Below are 23,805 nucleotides of genomic sequence, written 5' to 3'. Positions count from 1 at the left end.
TGTTCTAAACACTCCAGCTCCTGCCCTGCTTGCTTCAAAGGCTAGGGAGATAGAAGTTAGTATCATAGAACCGTTGGGAAAATATCACTGGGGTACCTCCCACACTTTATGTACATATATGCTTTAAGATTAAGTTGGATCAGTGGTAATATGAATATACATACATAAATACATACATACATACATAATACATACACACACATGCATACATACACACATATATGTTCCATATATTTATGTGTTATATACCTATGCTGAAAACTGCTCATATCATCTAGATTTGTAACATAAGGCACACATGGGGAGATTGAAGGTTTGTAAATGAAACTAATGAAGCTAGGTGCCTAGGATTTTTTAAAAGTAAGATGAATGGCAGTCACTTTGATTGACATGTGTACCATCAACCACTGTGGTCTAGTGTTTTTCTGTTATCACTGAAACAAGAGGGAGGAACTGTGCAGCTGAAAATTAAGTTTCTTTAAGCTAATTGGGATTGCAAAAGAGGCAAGTTAATGTCTTTTTTCAGATAATTTTAATTGGCAATTATGGTAAAAAGGAAATTGAACGCTTTTGGTATAAATTAAGAGACAAGACAGCCCAAGCTCTGGACTACAGCCAGATTTTGAAAAGTAATATATACCTAAACTTTTATTTTTTCATAAGTCTCAGGGAAGTTGCTACTTGTAGTTACTATAAAATACCACAGCCTATTATTTAATTTCATTTTGCAGAATCATTGAGCTAAGTATGTGCTTCTTATATTTCTATTCTTAAGATTAGGAAGTGTTTTAAAGGAGGAGAATAAATCTTCTCTTTCATGCTGCAACCTCTGCTGTAGGATAGAGTCCCAGGAGGAGAGCACATACATTTACTTATGTGTCTGTGACACTGCAGCTTCCCTAAGGAAACAAAACTCAATGGATAGGAAAGCCATATACTTTGTAATTTGTATTTATGAGAGGTGGATAGACATGGGGGAGTGTGACTAGGTAAAGTAGGTAATAATCTGAAGGAAGTATGGTGAATCTAGCTTCCCATTTTCTGTGAGTCTCTTTGTTTCCAGGTACAGAGCCCCACTTCTCCCTCAGACATAGAAACGTTCTGCTTTAAATCAAAACAACCCTGAGATTTCACCTCACACCAGTCAGAATGGCTAAGGTCAAAAACTCAGGAGACAGCAGGTGTTGGCAAGGATGTGGAGAAAGAGGAACACTCCTCCACTGCTGGTGGGGCTGTAAGATGGTACAACCACTATGGAAATCAGTCTGGAGGTTCCTCAGAAAACTGGACATGACACTTCCAGAGGACCCTGCTATACCTCTCCTGGGCATATACCCAAAGGATTCCCTGACATGCAATAAAGACACATGCTCCATTATGTTCATAGCAGCCTTATTTATAATAGCCAGAAGCTGGAAAGAACCCAGATGTCCCTTAAAGGAGGAATGGATACAGAAAATGTGGTATATTTACACAATGGAATACTACTCAGCAATTAGAAACAATGAATTCACAAAATTTTTAGGCAAATGGCTTGATCTGGAAAATATCATCCTAAGTGAGGTAACCCAGTCACAAAAGAATACACATGGAATGCAATCTCTGATAAGTGGATATTAATTAGCCCAGTAGCCCTGAATACTCAAGGCACAAATCGCATAACAAATGACTCCCATGAAGAAGTATGGAGAAGGTCCTGATCCTGGAAAGGATTGATCTAGCATTGGAAGGGAATATAAGGACAGAGAAGAAAAGCAGGGAGGTGATAGGAGAATGGATGGAGAGAAGAAGGTTTATGGGACATATGGGGAGGGGGGATCTGGGAAAGGGGAAATCATTTGGAATGTAAACAAAGAATATAGAAAATAAAAATATTAATAAAAAAGAAAATATATGGTAAAAATAAAGAAGTACAAATCCATCAGAAAGCCTTAAATTAAAAACACTATAAAGTTCAAATGCTTGAGAGTTTTATTAAAAAAATGTATATCAGGCTCATCATTTGTAGAACTGAAAATAAAAATGGTTATAACAAAAAAAAAAAAAGAAAGAAACGTTCTGCTTTGACTTTCTATAGTGCTTCAGCAAAAGGCCACAGGATCTTTCCCAAGTGTTACAGCTTCTAAGGAAAGAGGGGCAGAAGTAGACCAGAATTTTCTTCATACTTCTGTGGAATTGTTTTCTAGATCCCTTTGGCTCAAAACATTTTTGAGTCCTGAACTCCACCAGTAATATTTGTAAAATATATTTATGGAAACAATAAGACAAAATATACAGTAAAATAAGGACTTTCTTAAAAATAAAAACCCCAGGTTGCATAAAAATATTCATATGAATATACATTAAATGCCATCTCTAGATGTTAGAAACCATTCCTTTTTGGATGTTCACAGGCAGAGGCAAGCCCAAAAAAGACAGACTTAACAAAGCATGGTAAAGGGTACAACTTGATAAAGAAGTTGCTCTTAATAGCCCCAAAATGAAGGCTCTGGAAGGGATGTGGGTTGGAGTTTACCTGGTTACTAGAAGATGTGAGAGAATATTTTTTTCCTGGGGATGTTTGAATGATGTTCAAGGCATGGGTGAAGGAAGGGAAATGAGATTGGACAGGAAAGCAGGGCATTAATGTGGAACTCATGAGGAGTTATTAAGAAGTTCACAGTTTTATCCTGAAACTATTGGGATACATTTCTGAACTCTGTCAGAAGACATCCATGGAGGAAGACTATCTTGTAACACAGAGTGGAAAGTGGGAAATGGTAAAGGAAACAGGAAGGAGGCAGAGCAGGACAGCTGAGAGACATCATAATCCAAGTGAAGTGAATTATAAAATTGACTTAAAGCATTGTCTGCATGGGTACTTACCTAGACCTATTTAGGAAAGGGACTCTAGTAACTGTGATGAGCAAGTCAAGGAGGAAATTCCTGAGCCAGCTGCTCTAATTTACAGGAAGGAAAGTGGTATTCTCCACTGATAAAGATCACATGATCTATTGATTCTTGCAACATAAAATATGCCTACTTAAAATAACTGAATATACCCTTAGGTACAGTCATAGGAGTTAATTACTGGTGTCTCATGTTTGTAGCAGTAAGAAGATAAGATAATATGATATTTTAAAAATGAGAACTGAATATTTAAGGGAGTCAATTTACATGAGGAAAAGCATTGAAATATCTGTGGTAATGAAGTAATTGCCGCTCCATATTGTTTTATTTTTATAGCCACAGTTACTGGCACTGGGGATAACAAAATTAAAAGAAGTGACATAGCTTAATGACAAGCTCATTAAAAAGGCCAACAAGAATCTGCATCAACTAACATGCTATCATGAGTAGTTAATATAACACAACTAGGAGAAATAAAACTATTTTTAGTTCTTATTTTGCAGTTTATGTTTAAAGATTTTATTAATATACTGGACATTTTTTGGCTGATAATGGTGATTGTTAAGTAATAAACAACTTAAATAGATGTTAACTTCCCCATGAAAATTATCTGAAAAAGAAAAAAGAGTGTGTAGATTACAGATGCTGCGCTATAACCCATTCCTTAGCATATCATAGTTCATCAAATAAATACACATACAGACGTTATTAGTGGGCTGAGGGAACAGTTCAGTGGTATGCCCTTCCCTAACATGTAGGGACCTATGGGTTCTGCCCGGTCTGCCATGGTCTTGGAAGTGACTGTATGACATGATTCCCATTCCTGGAACAGAGCCAGTAGGACATGGGTCTTCCCAACTGCTGACAGCTGCTGTAGATGGAAGGCTTGTTTGTATAATAATGCAAATATTTTACTTTATGTTTTTCATCTGGGAATGTTCTCCCTGCCATGGTAGACTCCATGGTAATCAGAAACAACATGATTCTAGGAATTGAAAATGTGTCTGGTGTTCTTCAGCAAAATGATAACTGTGACCTCCAGGGCAGCCCTTAAGGCTGTGGAAAAAAACTCCAAAAACACGGGTTCAAGAATATATAAATCAATGTAAGAGCTGTTCTTTTCTAAAAATTGTTTTATTTATTTACATTCTAAGAGTTGCCCTCCTTGGTCCCTTCTCCCCAAGTTCTTCACCCAATTTCACCCCCCTAACCTCTGAGAGGGTGTTCCCACACACACCTACTCATCCCCACCTCACCCCCACCAACATCCCTCTTCCTTGGGGCATCAAGTTTCTACAGGATTAAGTGCATCCTTTCCCACTGAGGCCATACAAGGCAGTTCTCTACTACACATGGGCCACTAACCATTCCATGCTTGCTTCTTGGATTTTGGCTTGGAGCTCTGAGGGGTTCGGGTTAGTTGAAACTTGTTCTTCTTATGAGGTTGCAATTACCTTCAACTCCTTTAGTTCTTCCTCTAACTCTTCCATATAGGTTCCACTCTATATGGAAGAACTATATAGTTCTTTCTCTAACTCTTCCATAGGTTCCAGATCTAATCCAATAGCTGGCTCTAAGTATAAGCGAAAGCATATCATCTCAGGCAGTTGCTGGTAGAGCCTCTCTGAGGACAGCCATGTCAGACTCCTGTCTGCATGCATAATATGGCCTCAGTAATAATGCCAGGATTTGGTGTGTGTGCATGGGATGGATCCCAAGTTGAGCCAGTTAACTTTCTTCCAATCTCTGCTCCATTTTTGTACCTGCATATCCTTGAGACAGGAACAATTCCCGGCTAAAATTTTTGATGATGGGTGGGTGGTCCCCTGCCTCAACTGGGGACCATGTCTATCTACTTACTGGAGGTGGTATCTTCTGGTTCCATCTCCCCACTGTTGGGCATTTTGGCTAAAATCCCCATTGAGTCCTAGTAGATGCTCACATCTCAGGTCTCTAGGGCTTTCTGGAGGCCCCTCCTGCCTCCTAAACCCCACTGCTGCATATTTTGAATCATTTTCCTGGCCCTCTTGACATCCTTCCTATCTCCCCCCATACCTGATCCTGTCCCTCCTTTCCTCTCTCACCTCCCTTCTCCCACCCAGTTTCCACCCTCCCTCTGCCTCCCATGATTATTTTGTTCTTCTTCTAAGTGGGTTTCAGGTATCCATACTTGGGCCTTCCTTCTTGTTAAGCTTCCTATGGACTATGAATTATATCATGGTATCATTGGCATATGCATGTCTTTTGGGTCTTAGTTACCTCACTCAGGATATTTTCTAGTTCCATTCATTTGCCTGCAAAATTTATAAATATTTTTTATTTACATTTCAAATGATTTCCCCTTTTCTGGTCCCCCACTCCCTGAAAGTCACATAAGCCCCTTTCCCTCCCCCTATTCTCCCACCCACCCCTTCCCACTTCCCTGTTCTGGTTTTGCCGAATACTGCTTCACTGAGTCTTTCCAGAATAAGGGGCCACTCCCCCGTTCTTCTTGTACCTCATTTGATGTGTGGATTATGTTTTGGGTATTGCAGTTTTCCAGGCTAATATCCACTTATTAGTGAGTGCATACCATGATTGATCTTTTGAGACTGGGTTACCTCACTTAGTATGATGTTCTCCAGCTCCATTCATTTGCCTAAGAATTTCATGAATTCATTGTTTCTAATGGCTGAATAGCACTCCATTGTGTATATATACCACAGTTTTTGCATCCACTCTTCTGTTGAGGGATGCCTGGGTTCTTTCCAGCTTCTGGCTATTATAAATAGGGCTGCTATGAACATAGTGGAGCATATATCCTTATTACATGCTGGGGAATCCTCTGGGTATATGCCCAGGAGTGGTATAGCAGGATCTTTCGGAAGTGACATGCCCAGTTTTCTGAGGAACTGCCAGACTGATTTCCAGAATGGTTGTAGCTAAATAATATTTCATTGTGTAAATGAACCTCATTTTCATTCATCAATTGTTGGTGTTAGAGCCTGAGACACCACTGGTGTTCTGTTCAGGAAATTTCCCCCTGTGATAATGAGTTCAAGGCTCTTTCCTACTTTCTCTTCTGTTCTGTGTATCGTGTTTTATGTTGAAGTCCTTGATCCACTTGGATTTGAGCTTTGTGCATGGTGATAAACATGGATCAATTTACATTCTTCTATATGCAGACCACCAGTTAGACCAGCACCATTTGTTGAAGATGCTTTCTTTTTATCCATTGTATGGGTTTGGCTTCTTTGTCAATGATCAAGTGTTCATAGGTATGTGGGTATATATCTGGGTCTTCATTTCTATTCCATTTTCTGTCTCTGTACCAATATCATGTGGTTTTTGTCACTATTACTCTGTAGTACAGCTTGAGGTCAGGGATGGTGATTCCCCAAGAAATGTTATAACTGTTCTTTATAGGATTTTTCAACTATGAAAATGTAAGGATACAATATGAATTGTATGAGGGGCTTCATGGACCTGAAAAAACAGAGGCAGCTGTACTAATGAGCCAGAAAGATATTAAGGAAAAGGTAAGAAGATTTAGCGAGTGTCTATCTTAGGGACCCACCCTGCTAAACTTATTCTTTGTGTTGAATTGTGTGCAGTTGAACAAGAAATAGTTTGACCTTTAATCTGGAGTGAACTACATTCCAAAGGTGGAGGGCATGCTTGCGATCTAGATCTTCAGTCTGGAAGACATAGGCTTTTGATCTGGACCTTGAGATAGTGGCCATGAAAAACTTTGTCCCAGGCATGATGATGCACACCTTTAATCCCAGCATTCAGGGGATAGAGTCACGCAGACCTCCGAGTTTAAGGTCTGTCTACAGAGAAAGTTCTAGAACATCCAAGCTTAGGCAGTGAAGGAGTTGTAAAACTCAAAGCTGGTGATAATGTAATAGAACAATGGCCTCATGTTCCAGCTCCAGCAAGAAGCAGACCTCATCAGCTTTGGCCATGTGTCTCTGTCTTTAGAGTCAAGGGGCTCAGGTTATAAAATGCTAATTTGTGGATATCAAAAGAGAACCTGGGGTAAATGATTGAATTGGTATACCATTCCTAAGGAAGCAGTTTATGCAAAGTAAAAGACTGGGCTTTGATCTGCAAGAGATAGTTATCTCAAGCAGAGGGCTGTCTTTAGCAGAACATAGAACTTGCATCAATCATGTACTCTGGGTGATTCTTTCTGCCACTCCCAAACACCCTTACACCCTTTCCTCGGGACCCCTTTTCAAGCTGAAGCTGGTACTTGGTAGGATTATTTATGAGGTAACCAAGACCCAGTGCCATAGAATGAGGGTAGGGAAAAGAAATTACTGGTATAAACTCTTTCCTCATATTGAAAACCAACCCATGAGGAACAGGAGAAACATTGTTTATAATCATTTATATTCTATCAAATCAACCTCTTAAGTAGTATGAGTACAAAATAATTAGTATCTTTACTAAATGTGATAATGTTTATTTTTTATTTTGTACCTAGAATATTTCTTTTCCTTGTGAAAATTTTTGTTGAGGAAATATATCAAATATTATATTCTAAAGTTCAGCACTCTGTAATTGAGATTTCAGAGATCATCGTAAATCCCAAAGACAGATGAATTAACAAGAATCCTAAAAGATTTGAAATATGCTCTTACAGCCAGTTATCACTGAACATTCTTGCCACAGCAGGAGGCGGGTGCAAGTGAGGGCATATCTCTGATAGCATATGGTCTCTCCTATGTCATAAGATAGATGACAGCGTTTTCATCATCTAAGTTATTATTTTGTTGGTCATAGTTTTGTTTCTCAAGGTTTAGTTGAAAATTCAAAACAATTAAACAGGTTTATAAGAATTTTATCTTCATTCTTGACCTGCACAGACATTTGTATTTAAACTTGAATTGCTAACTCCTGTCACTTTATGGGAATATTGATTCAATCATTTTTTTCCTCTAAAATAGCTTTAGAAAAGCTTTGAACACTTTAGAGAAAGCAACAATTAGGAATCTTTAAAAAAAATATACATTGCTTCTTTGTTTGTTTACTTCATTTTTATGCACATAATTGATTTAAAATAATATGTCAACAGATATCAATAATGATAATTATATCATAAGGCTTTATTATGTTTTCATAAGAAACTGGCATGAAAGGCTTAAAGTTTCCAAGCAAAACAAAATGATGAGAGTTTGAGCGAAGGCGCTGATTTGAGCAGGATTCGTGCATAGCATTATGCACTGTGTCCTGTAAGAATATACAATTATCATGTATTAATTGAAACAGCAATATTGAAAAAAAACTAGAAAATTCCCAAATGTTTGAAAGTTTTACCAGGGAAAAACTTCAGTTTTCATTAAATGCCTTCATTAAATTCAAAAGTAAGTAATTCCAAGGCATTTAATATAAATATATGGTATGTTCAATGCTCAATTTTAGAAAAGTGGTTTTGTGTTAAAACACATAAAAATTATGAATTTGAGCATCTTTATTGCCATTGCCAAGAATAAAAATGTTTTATGATGAAAATGAGAGCAGGCTTTGCAACCTGTGCCCATGTGATTGAAAAAGAAGTGACATTTAGATTTAGATCAAATGTGAGGGGAATTTCAATTCTCTATAGGTCAACAAGAAAAGTCTTTCCCACTGGCTCAAAAACTCTAGACAGGAAACTTAAAAATGATTACATCTTTCCCCCACAGTAATTGAACAGTCATGTAATTTCATTTTACTCTATAAGGACACAAGTGAACATTGGTTATACAATAGAAAAAAATCGAAACTATTTAAACTTCCCATGTATCAATTTTGTCCTTCCACAGACAGTGACATGCAATGCATTTTTTTTACAGCTGTGTAAAAAAAGTAATTTAAAATTTAATCTCTATTCAATGTGATGTTTTATACAAAGTATATTATTAATTTGATTACGATAAAATTTTTTTTGTAGACTTTATATAGCAAAATTCTTGAAGGTATTGGAAAGTACAGGAGAAAGCTCCATTAATTACAGGATTAGGTATGCAAAATGTAAATAAAAAATATATCGAATAAAAAAACCCCCAAAAAAACCAAAAAACAAAAAAACAAAAAAAAAAAAAGAAACATCAGGAGGGAGGGCTTGCTTTTCCTTTCTGTCCTTCTGCCAGAAGCAGGCCCTAAGCAAGTGCTCTGAGACAAAGCAGCTCATGAGACAGCCTCCCTCCCCCAATAAGTACCTTCCCTGTGCTCAGAGCAAAGAGACATTCTTTCCCTTGAAGGCAAAGTGCTGCTCAGAACAATCTGTACATGAGCTTTGCTGCTTCCTCAGTTTACCACCCTTAGACCTTCTTATTCATCTTCTCCACAACTATTCATAAATTACAAAGAAATTCAACGTTCCCTGGATCAGCGCTGTGGAGGAACACATGTCCAGGGCCAGATCATCTACACATCTTCTCAGGAGCGTGGAGGCATAAATGCACTTTTTTTTTTAACCTTTAGGAGATAAATCTCTCCCCCATAGGATCTTCTGACGTACTCTGCTGGATCGTTTTCCTTCCCTGCCTTTGCCATGGGGTTCCTTCCATCCCTGTAGTCTCTGCCCGTTGGCACACCGCTGCACATTGGCACACAGAGCTGCTGGTGGGCAGCTCTCCCACAGCTTTGTTTTCCTTGCTTAGATTTTTCTTTGGCATAAATTAATTTTAGAATACCCACATTACAACAAAATGTAACCTGAACTCATTCACATTTCTTTCTCCATGATCTTTCTACTCCTAGGCAACCATTAACTTACTTTCTCTCTCCCTAGATTCGCCTGTTCTGACTGTTTTGTAAAATGGATCCAGATAATATTGTATGACTTTTGTTGTCATGAGTGTTTCCTACTTAGCACGATGTAACTAAGGAACTACCATCTTTGTCATTGGTGAATAATAGTCTATTGTTTTAGAAATTACTACCCATTAATTAATTTCTGAGCCTTGGATTTTCTTTCTCTTTTGATATTATGAATAATTCTATTATGTACATCTATACTCTTCTTTAGGTGTGCAGAATATGTTTACATTTCTTCAGGGAATATATCTAAGGAGTATAATTTCTTTCATGAAATAGTAACTTTGTACTTAGCATTTTAGGAGCTATACAATAGGTTTTTCAAAAGAACTTTACCATTTTACACTTCAGCAGTGACATGGGGTGTTTCCATTTTCCCTGCCATCTCACTTGTATGCTTTCTTTGGAGATATATGTATCAAGGATTAATTATTAAACCTATATGACTATTCATATAGTTAATGGACCTTTGGGTGTGAAGAAAAGCCAAATCCAGCAACACTTAGATAAAATAATCTTAGGAAATAGTGGTAGTTCAGGGAAAATTTATAAACAAAGGAAATCCACTCTGATTTTTGTCCTCAGATAAATGGGAAGGTGCTTTTGCCATTTCAGGAGGAAGTAGAGGAGCTGTTCAGGATATTTTGAGCTGCCACTGATCTGAGTACACAGCTCCAAAGACCCTCCACTGGCGGGGAGGACAGGGCTCCGCAAGCTGTAGCCGGGTGTGAAAGAGGCTCAGGACTTCGAAAGCATGTGTTAACACCTAGAAGTAGGCTCAACATCTCTGCCAGTGACAGCTTTTCCCTGGGGAGCAGGGGGAATTTCTATGACAGCAGCCTCATGTACAGCTTGCATTTTTGAGTGTTTTCTCTGAAGAGCGTAGTTTTAATTTTCTATTCTTGAAATGGAAAAATGCATCCAGATAAGAAAAGGAAGGCCAGGGTCTTGCTGGGTCTGGGCTTCTGTGGGCCATTGTCTTCTTTCCAAGATGCTCTATACTGAACACAGTGATGAGCAGTCGCTGTTGCTGCCCTCCAGAATGCCTTCATTGCTACAGTTCACCCATTCATCATAGTCTTAAAGCTAGAAATTGCCCAGTTGAGAGAAGCCATGGACTGGCAACCTAGTTTCTCCAGGCGTAGTAAACCTGTCTGCTTACTTATTCTTTCCCAAGGAAGCAAAACAATTAAAAAACAGCAGCTTCAGAAGAGCTTTTGCTCAATCACAAGTGGCCATTTTTATTCAAGCTTTCAAAGAATGTTCTACTTTTAAGCCAACAGAAAGAGATTGTGGGGAAGAACAATGATTCCTTTTCTTTTCATGCACTGCACAATTAATTGCCTTTTCTCCTCTCTCCCTGCCTGGTATTATTGAGTGGACTATGGAGAAATGAAGAGAAGCTCAGTCAAATAAATAAGTTAGCTCTGAAGGGATTTTTTTCAACACTCAGTAACAGCTAGTCATTGTACCCAGCATAGCTGTCGCCACTGTGAGTTTTTATTGCAGAGACATAATAAGAGACCAAAGCCTGTGACTTTGCTGAATAAAATGAATACTAATGACAGTCATCAATAAAAATAACCAAAGTGCTCATCATCTATGCATAATTACCTTATGTGTAACAACCATGATGAACATCATTAGTATCTGTCTGTATTACAAGCTGTATTCGGGTCCAGTCAGTTCTCACTTTGCCCAGGTTCTGTGGCTCCATGGTTGAAAAACTGAATACTCTATCACTTCTTCATAACCTCACTGTGTTGAGGATCATTATTTAGGTCAAACATGCTTTCCTCTTTGAGTTTTAGTTTACCTACTTCTGTAGCAAACATTTGTCACTTACTGTTGTGAGGAGAGTGAAATGAGGACATATGGAGGTTGGGTGGGGTGCGGTTGAGGGTGTGGGGGGTGGGTGTAGTGTGATGGGGCTAGGGTGAGATAAGGGTATGTGGTGGGGTAGGTGGGTTGGGGAGTTGGGGTGGGGATCCTGTTTCTAGCCAAGTTACCACAAAGCCCTGCAAGCATTTACATTCCTTTTAACCTTTCTGATTTTCCCTCAGATTGTGGTCTCTTCAAGTTCACTCTACTTTACTTATCCATAATGCCCTCAACCATTGTCCTCTTATAAATTGCTTTGTTTCTCTTACAGCCTTCTCTCTTTGCTCCTCATCAAGGCAGCAGAGATTCCGTGTCTGAGTTGGCTCTGCTCCAAAGTCAATTTTTACATCACAGGAGCTCTCAGCATCCTTGACTTCATGCCCTCTCTTTTGTATTTGCCTGTATTTAGTAGATTCATGTCTTAATATTCAAATACTAGTTTCGCTGCCCACATTATGGGAGATATGTGGATTCCCTTGACAACTCTATGACGAGCATTGTCTAACATGGGAGTGTATCTGCAGACTTCTGTCCTTTGCAGGGTCTTAAGAGGAACCTTCATCATTGTTGGTTCCTGCGCTCGCTTGAAGGTCCCGTCTGCTTGGCTGCAGCTGCTCACTGTGCCCACACACGCGCACCATGGGCATCCCCGACGCGGTGGAACCGTGAGCCGCAGTGAGACATGCTAGACCAGATAGTTCCACGTGGGGCTTTATTTAAGATAGGGAAGGGGTAGTGGGCGCGAAGGAAGGGGAGAAGAGAAAAGAGAGAGAGAGGAAAAGAGCGCTGCCTGGTTATATATCTGTGGTGACTTAATTACAGGTAAAGGTGGGCTATGGAATTCTGGGTAAACGGCAGCTGTTGCCTTGGCAACAGACCTATACATTGCTTGTATGGCATCACAAGCTTTGCAGGCCTCGGGTACCTACAATCATCCTGCTCAGAGTAACATCCTTCACATGTGCATCAACACCATGTCCTGGGTCAATCTTCATGTTCTCGCTCTCCTAGTTTATGTTCCCCACTGTGTTTTCTCTCGTTTGCAGACAGAATCACTTTCTCTGGTTAACTCCATCATCTTGACTTCCTTTCTTTGAGTGTGTTCAGTTTTTTTTCAATGTTTTTCTCCCTGTGCTCTGCTATCTCCTTCCCCCCTCAGCTTCGCTTCATATTGTAAATCTTTTTTTTCTTGTGTCCCCTACTTAGATAGTGTGTTATTGATAGTGGGTTGGTAGGGATGACAGAGTTAGCATTTACAAATACCACCATACACCAAAGTCAAGAAGGCAGAAAGAGTGATAGGAAAGAGCCTGGAGGCCTCCTCTTCATGGGCAAGTGGGTATATAGGGGCCTGGAGTGTTGACGAGACAGCGGTAGACAAGAAGGGCACTTGGCTAGGGCTCCTTCCTATACTCCTTTTGGCAAGCCTTCAGGGTCTCCTTCCTGCCTCCAGTCTTTAGTGCCAAGACCTGTAGGGCTCAGCCATAGGAAAAAATCAAAGCCAATTGCTTCAGCAGGAGGTACTTGTTGATAGCATTGAGGCTGATGCAAACGCCTCCCCCTTCTCTCCCCCCCCCCCCCCCCCCCCCGTACCCTCCAGACAGGAATGTGATACCAGGAACCACAAAGGGTACAGTGTAATGAGTCTCTCAACAGTTGCTATGGCAATTTCTTCATTGGAAAATTTCTGAGTACAAGCCTATGTTGGGCTTCAGCAAGGCCCTTCAAGGTAGATGGGATGGCCACTCCACTCAGAGCCACATACAGAGTATCCAGTACCTTTTTAGTTACATACTGACAGTTCTGCAAGTCAAGGTCTCCATCGGGGAGGCCTCAACACTAGCATATTTGTGATGGCAAGGATTCAAGGGAGTGTTCCCAATCCTCAGCACACCATGCTACTTGGGAAAGTCAGCTCCATCTTTTTGCATTGGGCACTGCGTTCAGAGGGCTCATCCAGCCCCTGGGTAGTGGTCTCACCATTGGTTCATGGCAGAAGCATCAATTCCTTGTTAACCTTTATGCCATCATCATTTCTGACAGTGCCAAAGGTTGCATTTATCTTCTAACTGACAAATTATAATCGATATTTACTCCTAATCCTGGCAGCATATACGTTTTAGAGTTACAGGACCTTAAAATGCAATTTACTTTGAATTTGAATTACTATATAATAACTCTTCTCCATTTTGAATGTTCTTTTCTGCTCCACCCCACCCCCATTCTGTAGCTTTGGATCTAATTTTCCTGTTCAGTCTATTATTTATGTTTTGGGCATTGCTATTTTTTTTTTTACCATATTGCTGACTTAATTTTGGGCTCTATTTGGAGGTTATCTTTTCTTTGGTATTGATTTTGTGTTCTACCTTACACGGGCTACCTTCTTCTCATGTGTACTCTAGAATTTCAAGGCCATGAACTAATCATTTATGAGAATGAAGTTTGCCTACACCCAGATCTCAGGGTCCACTCCTTCAAGAGCATGCAGCAGGAAGAAATTCTAAATTAATGAGTAAAGATGTATTCAACAGCCATGCTTCTATTACTCTTACCTAATAGAATGTAGCATCTGAATGTTGGTAAATTATTTAAACTATTTGAATCTCAGTATCTTCAGAAAGTTGCACAATACAACTTCCATACAACTTCCCTTGCAGAACATTGGTAAAAACAAGAGCAATATGTAAACATACATTCATGTCCAAAGATTTTTGCTCTATTCTACTCGTAGAGCCTGAGACATCTTTCTCTCTTTTGACCTTCCTTTATTCAAACAACTGTTATTTTCTAAGTCTCCTGCAAAGTCACATTTCAGAGTCTCTTCAAGTTTTTTCTAAAGTTCTGTATTAACTACAGCTTTCTCATTCCAGGTCACCAACTTAACTTTTCTAAAATACACTGAATTTTGTCTCCCAAGGCCCTTGACATCCATAGATTAAGGACTTTCTATATTTAGAAAGATATTTGAGAAAATGTTGTAAAAACATTCCTATCATATTACCTCAAATCTAATCTTTTTATTCCTTTAGAAAATATTTCAGAATTTGAGGGGATGATGAAGTGCCTGAGAAAATATTTATTTAGTATTTTTTGCGTCAATTAGTGATAAGTGATTACATGGGCCTCACTGGAAGCACATAAAATTTAAAAGGAAAGAAACAAAATAACTCCAGCAATATATATTTTATGTTTTCTTAGTCTGTTCTTGTATACACTATGGATTTTCCACAAATATTTATGTTATTGAATTGTCCTCAGAAGAGCTGACAAATGTTGTAAACAGAATCTCTGATTTATAGGCTGTACCTGAAAATATAACTCATTTAAATAGTTTTTATATCATGTATGTTAAATATATACTTAAAGATTTATTTTTTATCTTATGTGAATATTTGTTTTTCCTGAGTCTTTTTTAATTTTTTTTTATTTATTGAAAAGGGAAGTAAAAATACTTCATGATAAAACTAAAGATTTATGTGGAAAATATTTCAATTAAACACGTTAAAATTGACAATTTTCATGGAAAATTAAGGAGTAAAGTAGTAGACATGTAAAAGATTGCTAAATTAATTGAAATATGGGATAGAAACATTTTATGCTAGAACTGAAGATTTATGTGGAAAATAATTCTGATAAAATTGTAGAAAAATATAGAGAAACATGTTAGAATTGAAGATTATCATGGAAAATTTCATATAGATATAATAATGGTAGGCATAAAAGCATTCCTAAGTTGATTAAAAGTGGAATTATAAACATTTTCTGATAAACTTGGAGATTTGCATGGAAAATATTTCTGATAAAATTGTAGAAATACATAGAAAACATGTTAAAATTAAAGATTATCATGGAAATTATATAGCTAAAATGATAGTCATAAAGATAATTCTAAGATGATTGAAAATGGAATTATAAGCATTTTCAGATAATACTGAAGATTTACATGGAAAATATTTCTGGTAAAATTCAAGAAATAAATAGACAAACACATTAAAATTGACTATTTCATGAAAATTTTGAATAAAGAATGCTTGATGTAAAAACTCTTTCTAGAGGTTCCAATCCTGAGGCCTCTGGCGGGATCCCTCAGATCTCTGCTTCTGGATACAGTACAGCCTGGGCTGCAACGCCACATCTCCAGGTCCTGCAAGAGGCCAGAGGGGCTTCCGGGCGGCCGGCTGGGAGGAGGCCATGTACTCTGGTGAGTCCAGCAGACCCCTGCAGGAGCCTTCAGGTGTCTGCTTCACGATCTGAACAGCGTGGGCCACAGCACTCGGTCTCCAAGAAGTGCAAGAGATCTGGTGTGCACCCGGAAGCAGACTGGGAGCACACAGCTTACTCTGGCAGCACTGAGCTTAGGTTCCAGTCCCTAGGCCTCTGGCCGCAGCCTTCAGATCTCCGTTTCCGGATCCAGAACAGCCTGGGCTGCAACGCCACATCTCCAGATCCTGCAAGATCCAAGATGGGCATCCGGGAGGCCGGCTGGGAGGAGTCAGTGTGCGTCTGGTGTGTCCAGCAGGCCCGTGCAGGAGCCTTCAGGTGTCTGCTTCGGGATCTGAACAGCCTGGGCCACAGCACCCTGTTTCCAGGCAGTGCAGGAGGTCAGCTGTGCACCAGAGGCCACCTGGGAAGAGGCAGCTTGCACTGGTGAGTCCAGCATTGACAAGACCAACTAACACCAGTGAGAACTAGATGGCAAAAGGCAAATGCAGGAACGTCACTAACAGAAATCAAGGCAATATGGCAGCATCTGAACCCAATTCTCCTTTACCAGCATGTCCTGTATACCCCATCACACCAGAAAAACAAGATTTGGATTTAAAATCACTGGTCATGATGCTGGTACAGGAACACATGGAGGACATACTTAAAGAAATTCAGGAGAAAATGGATCAAAAGTTAGAAGCCCTTACAAGGGAAACACAAAAATCATTGAAAGAAATTCAGGAGAATACAAAAGCTAATAAGGAGGAAATGCAAAAATCACTTAAAGAAATACAGGAGAACTTTGGTCATGAGGCTGAGGCCATGAAAGAGGAAACACAAAATCTCTTAAAGAATTACAGGAAAGCACAAACAAGCAAGTGAAGGAGCTAAGCAAAACCATCCAGGATCTAAAATCAGAAGTAGAAACAACTAAGAAAACGCAAAGGGAGACAACTTTGGAGAAAAAAAACCTTGGGAAGAAATCAGGGGACATAGACGCAAATATCAACAACAGAATACAAGAGATAGAAGAAAGAATCTCAGATGCTGAAGATATCGTAGAAACCATGGACTCAACAGTTAAAGAAAATGCAAAATGCAAAAAGCTTGTAACCCAAAATATCCAGGAAATGCAGGACACAATGAGAAGACCAAACCTAAGGATTATAGGCATAGATGAGAGTGAAGATTTACAACTTAAAGGGCCAGCAAATGTTTTCAATACAATTACAGAAGAAAACTTCCCTAACCTAAAGAGAGAGATGCCCATGAATATACAAGAAGCCTACAGAACTCCAAACAGACTGGACCAGAACAGAAATACCTCCAGTCACATAATAATCAAAACACCAAATATTCTAAACAAAGAAAGAATATTAAAGGCAGTAAGAGAAAAAGGCCAAGTAACATATAAAGGAAGACCTATCAGAATCACAGCAGACTTTTCACCTGAGACTATGAAAGCTAGAAGATCCTGGGCAGATCTCATGCAGAATCTAAGAGAACACAAATGTCAGCCAAAACTACTATAACCAGCAAAACTCTCAATCACCATAGATTGAGAAACTAAGATATTGCATGACAAATCCAAGTTTACCCAATATCTATCCACAAACCCAGCCCTACCTACAAAGGATAATAGGAGGACAACACCAATACAAGGAGGGAAACTTCACCCTGGAAAAAGCAAGGTAGTAACCTTCTCTCATCACACCCAAAAGAAGTTAACCAATCAAATTTAAAAAATAACATCAAAAATGACAGGAAGTAACAATCACTATTCCTTAATATCTCTTAACATCAATGGACTCAATGCCCCAATAAAAAGACATAGACTAACCGACTGGATACATAAACAGGACCCTACATTTTGCTGCATACAGGAAACACACCTCAGGGTCAAAGACAAACACTAACTTAGAGTAAAAGGCTGGAAGACAATTTTACAAGCAAATGGTCTTAGGAAACAAGCTGGAGTAGCCATTCTAATATCAGATAAAATTGACTTTCAACCCGAAGTCATCAAAAGAGACTCTGAGGGACACTTCTTGCTGGTCAAAGGAAAAATACAACAAGAAGAACTCTCAATCCTGAACATCTATGCTCCAAATGCAAGGGCACCCTCATTCATAAAAGAAACTTTATTAAAACTCAAAGCACACATCGCACCTAACACAATAATTGTGAGTGACTTCAACACTGCACTTTCCTCAATGGACCGATCAGGAAAATAGAAACTGAACAGGGACACAATGAAACTAATTGAAGCTTTGGACCAATTATATTTAGCAGATACATATAAAACATTCTATCCTAAAGCAAAAGAATATACCTTTTTCTCAGCACCTCATGGTACCTTCTCCAAAATCGACCATATAATTGCTCACAAGACAGACCTCAACAAATATAAGAAGATCGAACTAATCCCATGCCTCCTATCAGATCACTATGGAGTGATCTTTAATATGGAGTGGTCTTCAATAGCAACAAAAACAACAGAAAACCCACATACACGTGGAAACTGAACAATATTCTACTCAATGATACCTTGGTCAAGGAAGAAATAAAGAAAGAAATTAAAGACTTTTTAGAACTTAATGAAAATGAAGACACAACATACCCAAATCTATGGGACACAATGAAAGCAGTGCTAAGAGGAAAACTCATAGCCCTGAGTGCCTCCAAAAAGAAAATGGAGAGAGCCTACACTAACAGCTTACTGACACACCTGAAAGCCCTGGAACAAAAAGAAGCTATTTCACCCAGGAGGAGTAGAAGGCAGGAAATCATCAAACTCACGGCCGAAATCAATCAAGTAGAAACAAAGAGAACCATACAAAGAATCAACAAAACCGGAGCTGGTTCTTTGAGAAAATCAACAAAATAGATAAACCCTTAGCCAGACTAACCAAAGGACACAGAGACAGTATCCAGATTAACAAACTTAGAAATGAAAAGGGAGATATAACAACAGAAACTGAGGAAATCAAAAAATCATTAGATCCTACTACAAAAGCCTATACTCAACACAACTGGAGAATCTGGAGGAAATGGAGAGTTTCCTAGACAGATATCCGACACCAAAACTAAATCAGGATCAAATAAATCAACTAAACAGTCCCATAACACCTGAAGAAATAAAAAGGGTCATAGAAAGTCTCCCAACCAAAAAAAGCACCGGACCAGATGGCTTCAGTGCAGAATTCTATCAGACCTTCATAGAAGACCTAACACCAATACTCTTCAAACTATTCCACAAAATAGAAACAGAAGGAACTCTACCCAACTCGTTCTATGAAGCCACAATTAGGCTGATACCAAAACCACACAAAGATCCAACAAAGAAAGAGAACTTCAGGCCAATTTCTCTTATGACTATCGATGCAAAAATACTTAATAACATTCCTGCCAACCGAATCCAAGAACACATCAAAACAATCATCCACCATGATCAAGTAGGCTTCATCCCAGGGATGCAGGGATGGTTCAGTTTAAGGAAATCTATCAATGATATCCACTACATAAACAAACTCAAAGAAAAAAAACATATGATCATCTCATTAGATGCAGAAAAAGCATTTGACAAAATTCAGCATCCTTTCATGCTAAAAGTCTTGGAAAGAACAGGAATTCAAGGCCCATACCTAAACACCGTTAAAACAATATACGGCAAACCAGTAGCCAACATCAAACTAAATGGAGAGAAACTTGAAGCAATCCCACTAAAATCAGGGACTAGACAAGCTGTCCTCTCTCTCCATATCTTTTCAATATAGTACTTGAAGTTCTAGCTAGAGCAATTAGACAACATAAGGAGATCAAGGGGATACAAATTGGAAAGGAAGAAGTCAAATTATCACTATTTGCAGATGACATGATAGTGTACTTAAGTGATCCGAAAACCTCCACCAGAGAACTCCGACAGCTGATAAAGAACTTCAGCAAAGTGGCTGGTTATAAAATCAACTCAAGCAAATCAATTGCCTTCCTATACTCAAAGGATAAGCAGACTGAGAAAGAAGTTAGTGAAAGGACACCCTTCACAATAGCCACAAACAATATAAAGTATCTTGGTGTGACTCTAACTAAACAAGTGAAAGATATATATGACAAGAACTTCAGGTCTCTGAAGAAGGAAATTGAAGAAGACCTCAGAAAATGGAAAAGTCTGCCATGCTCATGGATCAGCAGGATTAATATAGTTAAAATGGCCATCTTGCCAAAAGCAATCTACAGATTCAATGCAATTCCCATCAAAATCCCAACTCAGTTCTTCACAGATTTAGAAAAAACAATTCTCAAATTCATCTGGAATAACAAAAAACCCAGAATAGCTACAACTATTCTCAACAACAAAAGAAATTCTGGGGGAGTCAGTATCCCTGACTTCAAGCAATACTACAGAGAAATAGGATTAAAAACTGCATAGTATTGGCACAGTGACAGACAAATGGACCAATGGAATAGAATTGAAGATCCAGATATGAACCCACACACCTATGGTCACTTGATCTTCGACAAAGGAGCCAAAAACATCCAGTGGAAAAAAGATAGACTTTTTAACAAATGGTGCTGGTTCAATTGGAGGAGAGCATGTAGAAGAATGCGAATTGATCCATTCTTATCTCCATGTACTAAACTTCACTCCAAGTGGATCAAGGACCTCCATGCAAAACCAGACACACTGAAATTAATAGAAACAAAATTGGGGAAGACCCTAGAGGACATGGGCACGGGGGAATAGTTCCTGAACAGATCACCAATAGCTTATGCTCTAAGATCAAGAATTGCCAAATGGGACCTCATAAAATTACGAAGTTCCTGTATGGTAAAGGACACTGATAAAAGGACAAAACGGCAACCATCAAATTGGGAAAGGATATTCACCAACCCTATATCTGATAGAGGGCTAATATCCAATATATACAAAAAACTCAAGAAGGTAGACCCCAGGGAACCAAATAATCTTATTAAAAATTGGGTACAGATCTAAACAAAGAATTTTCACCTGAAGAAATTCGGATGGCCGAGAGGCACCTTAAGAAGTGCTCAACATCATTAGTCATTAGGGAAATGCAAATCAAACAACCCTGAGATTTCACCTTACACCAGTCAGAATCCCTAAGGTCAAAAACTCTGGAGACAGCAGGTGTTGGCGAGGATGTGGAGAAAGAGGAACACTCCTCCACTGCTGGTGGGGCTGTAAGATGGTACAACCACTTTGGAAATCAGTCTGGTGGTTCCTCAGAAAACTGGACATGACACTTCCTGAGGACCCTGGTATACATCTCCTGGGCATATACCCAAAGGATTTCCCGGCATGCAATAAAGACACATGCTCCATTATGTTCATAGCAGCCTTATTTATAATAGCCAGAAGCTGGAAAGAACCGAGATGCCCCTCAAAGGAGGAATGGATACAGAAAATGTGGTATATTTACACAATGTAATACTACTCAGCAATTAGAAACAATGAATTCACAAAATTTTTAGGCAAATGGTTTGATGTGGAAAATATCATCCTAAGTGAGGTAACCCTGTCACAAAAGAATACACATGGAATGCAATCTCTGATAAGTGGATATTAATTAGCCCAGAAGCCCTGAATACCCAAGGCACAAATCGCTTAACAAATGACTCCCATGAAGAAGTATGGAGAAGGTCCTGATCCTGGAAAGGATTGATCTGGCATTGGAGGGGAATATAAGGACAGAGAAAAAAAGGAGGGAGGTGATTGGAGAATGGATGGAGAGATGAAGGTTTATGGGACGTATGGGGAGGGGAGATCTGGGAAACGGGAATTCATTTGGAATGTAAACAAAGAATATAGAAAATAAAAATATTTAAAAAAGCTCTAAATTAATTGAAGGTGGAATTAGAAACAGTTGTGATAAAATCAAAGATTAACATTGGAAACATTTCTGATAAAATGGAAGAAGTATATAGAAAGATTTTAAAATTGAAAATTATCATGAAAAATAATACAGATAAAATGATAGACATAAAAGAAATTACAAAATTAATTAAAAGGGGAATTGCAAACATTTTCTGATAAAATTGAAGATTTACATGATAAATATTTTGTTAGTCTATGTCTTTTTATTGGGGAGTTGAGTCCAGTGTTCTTAAAAGATATTAGGGAATAGTGATTGTTGCTTCCTGTTATTTTTTATGTTATTTTTATGTTTGTGAGGGTATCTTCTTTTGGGTTTGTTGGAAGAAGATTACTTTCTGGCTTTTTCTAGGGTGTAGTTTCCCTCCTTGTGTTGGCATTTTCCTTTGTAGTGCTGGATTTGTGGACAGATACTGTACAAATTTGGTTTTATCATGGAATATCATTGTTTCTCCATCTATGATGATTGAGAGTTTTGCTGGATATAGTAGCCTGTGCTGGCATTTGTGTTCTCTTAGGGTCTCTATGAGGTCTGCCCAGGTTCTAGCTTTCATAGTCTCTGGAGAGAAGTCTGGTGTGATTCTGATAGGTTTGCCTTTATAATTTACTTGCCCTTTTCCCCTTACTGCTTTTAATATTCTTTCTTTGTTTAGTGAATTTGGTGTTTTGATTATTATGTGCCGGGAGGATTTTCTGTTCTGGTCCAGTCTGTTTGGAGTTCTGAAGGCTTCTTGTATGTTCATGGGTACCTCTTTATCTAGGTTAGGAAAGTTTTCTTCTAAAGTTTTGTTGAAAATATTTAATGGGCCTTTAAAGTGTAAATCCTTGCTCTCTTCTATACCTACAATCCTTAGGTTTGGTCTTCTCATTGTGTCCTGGAGTTCCTTGATGTTTTGAGTTACCAGCTTTATGCATTTTGCATTTTCTTTGACTGTTGAGTCAATGTTTCCTTTGGTATCTTGAGCACCTGAGGTTCTTTCTCCTATTTCTTGTATTCTGTTGTTGATTCTTTCATCTTTGACTCCTGAATTCTTTCCAAGGTTTTCTATCTCAGAGATGTCTCACTTTGTGATTTCTTTGTTGTTTCTACTTCCACTTTTAGATCCTGGAGAGTTTTGTTCAGTTCCTTCACTTGATTGTGTTTTCCTGTAATTTTTTTAAAGGGATTTTTGTGTTTCTTCTTTAAGGGCTTCTGCCTGTTGATCCATGATTTCCTATATTTCTTTAATGGATTTTGTTTTTTTCTGTGTCTTTCCTCTTTCAGGGCTTTTACTTGTTGACCGATGTTCTCCTGTATTTCTTTAAGGGAGTTATTTTAGTCTTTCTTAAAGCCCTCTATCAGCATCAGGAGACACGATTTTAAATTCAACTCTTGCTTTTTCGGTGTGTTGGGGTATCTGGGACTTGCTGTGGTGGGAGAACTGGGTTCTGATGTTGTGATGTGGCCTTGGTTTCTGATGGTGGGGTTCTTGTGCTTGCCTTTTGCCATCTGGTGCTAATTGGTATTCTAGTTTCTGGCTGGAGTTTGTTCCTCCTGTAGGCCTCTAAGCCTGTGTCCTTACTCCTCTGAGCTCAAAAGTGAAAGCACTGTTGGGAGATCTCTCTCTCCTGGAGGGCTATGCACAGAAGACTGTGGAGTGTCCTGGCTCCCTGGTGCAAATGGCAGTGGGAAGACTTCTGTCCCTGGTGCTCCACTGATCTTAGGACCTGTGTGCTCCTAGCTGGATCCCCTCCAGAGAGAAGGTGGAGATCTCACCTCTGTGCTCAAAAGTCTGCTGGGAGACCACTCCCTCCTGGCAGGCTATGCACAGAAGGCTGTGGAGTTTCCTGGCTCCCTGGTGCAAATGGTGGCAGGAAGACTTCTGTCCCAGCTGTTACCTTATGTGAACATTTGAATACATGCTTATATGGTATGTGCACCATATGCATGCCTGGTGCCCCTGAAGCTAGAAGAGGACATCAGATTCCCTGGAGCTGGAGTTACAGGTGGTTGTGGGCAACCATGTTGGGGCTAGGATTTGAATACACTTGGATTCTCTACAAGTGTAGTATGTTTCCTAACCTCTGAGGCATCTTTCCAGCCCCCTAAATATTGAAGAACATTTTATTTATCTTAAAATATTCTACTTAACATTTTGGCAATATGA

General features: G+C 39.0%; 1 pseudogene; it reads right to left on the bottom strand.

Moving 5' to 3' along the window:
• Positions 1–12,953: 12,953 nt before the first annotated feature.
• On the bottom strand, positions 12,954–23,559 carry LOC127684782 (fructose-bisphosphate aldolase A-like; annotated as a pseudogene).
• Positions 23,560–23,805: the final 246 nt, after the last annotated feature.

Source organism: Apodemus sylvaticus, chromosome 5 (genome assembly GCF_947179515.1).
Source record: "Apodemus sylvaticus chromosome 5, mApoSyl1.1, whole genome shotgun sequence".
Classification (NCBI taxonomy): Eukaryota; Metazoa; Chordata; class Mammalia; order Rodentia; family Muridae; genus Apodemus; species Apodemus sylvaticus.
Note: the sequence above shows the minus strand (reverse complement) of the source record. Positions and strands in the feature narration are given on the sequence as shown.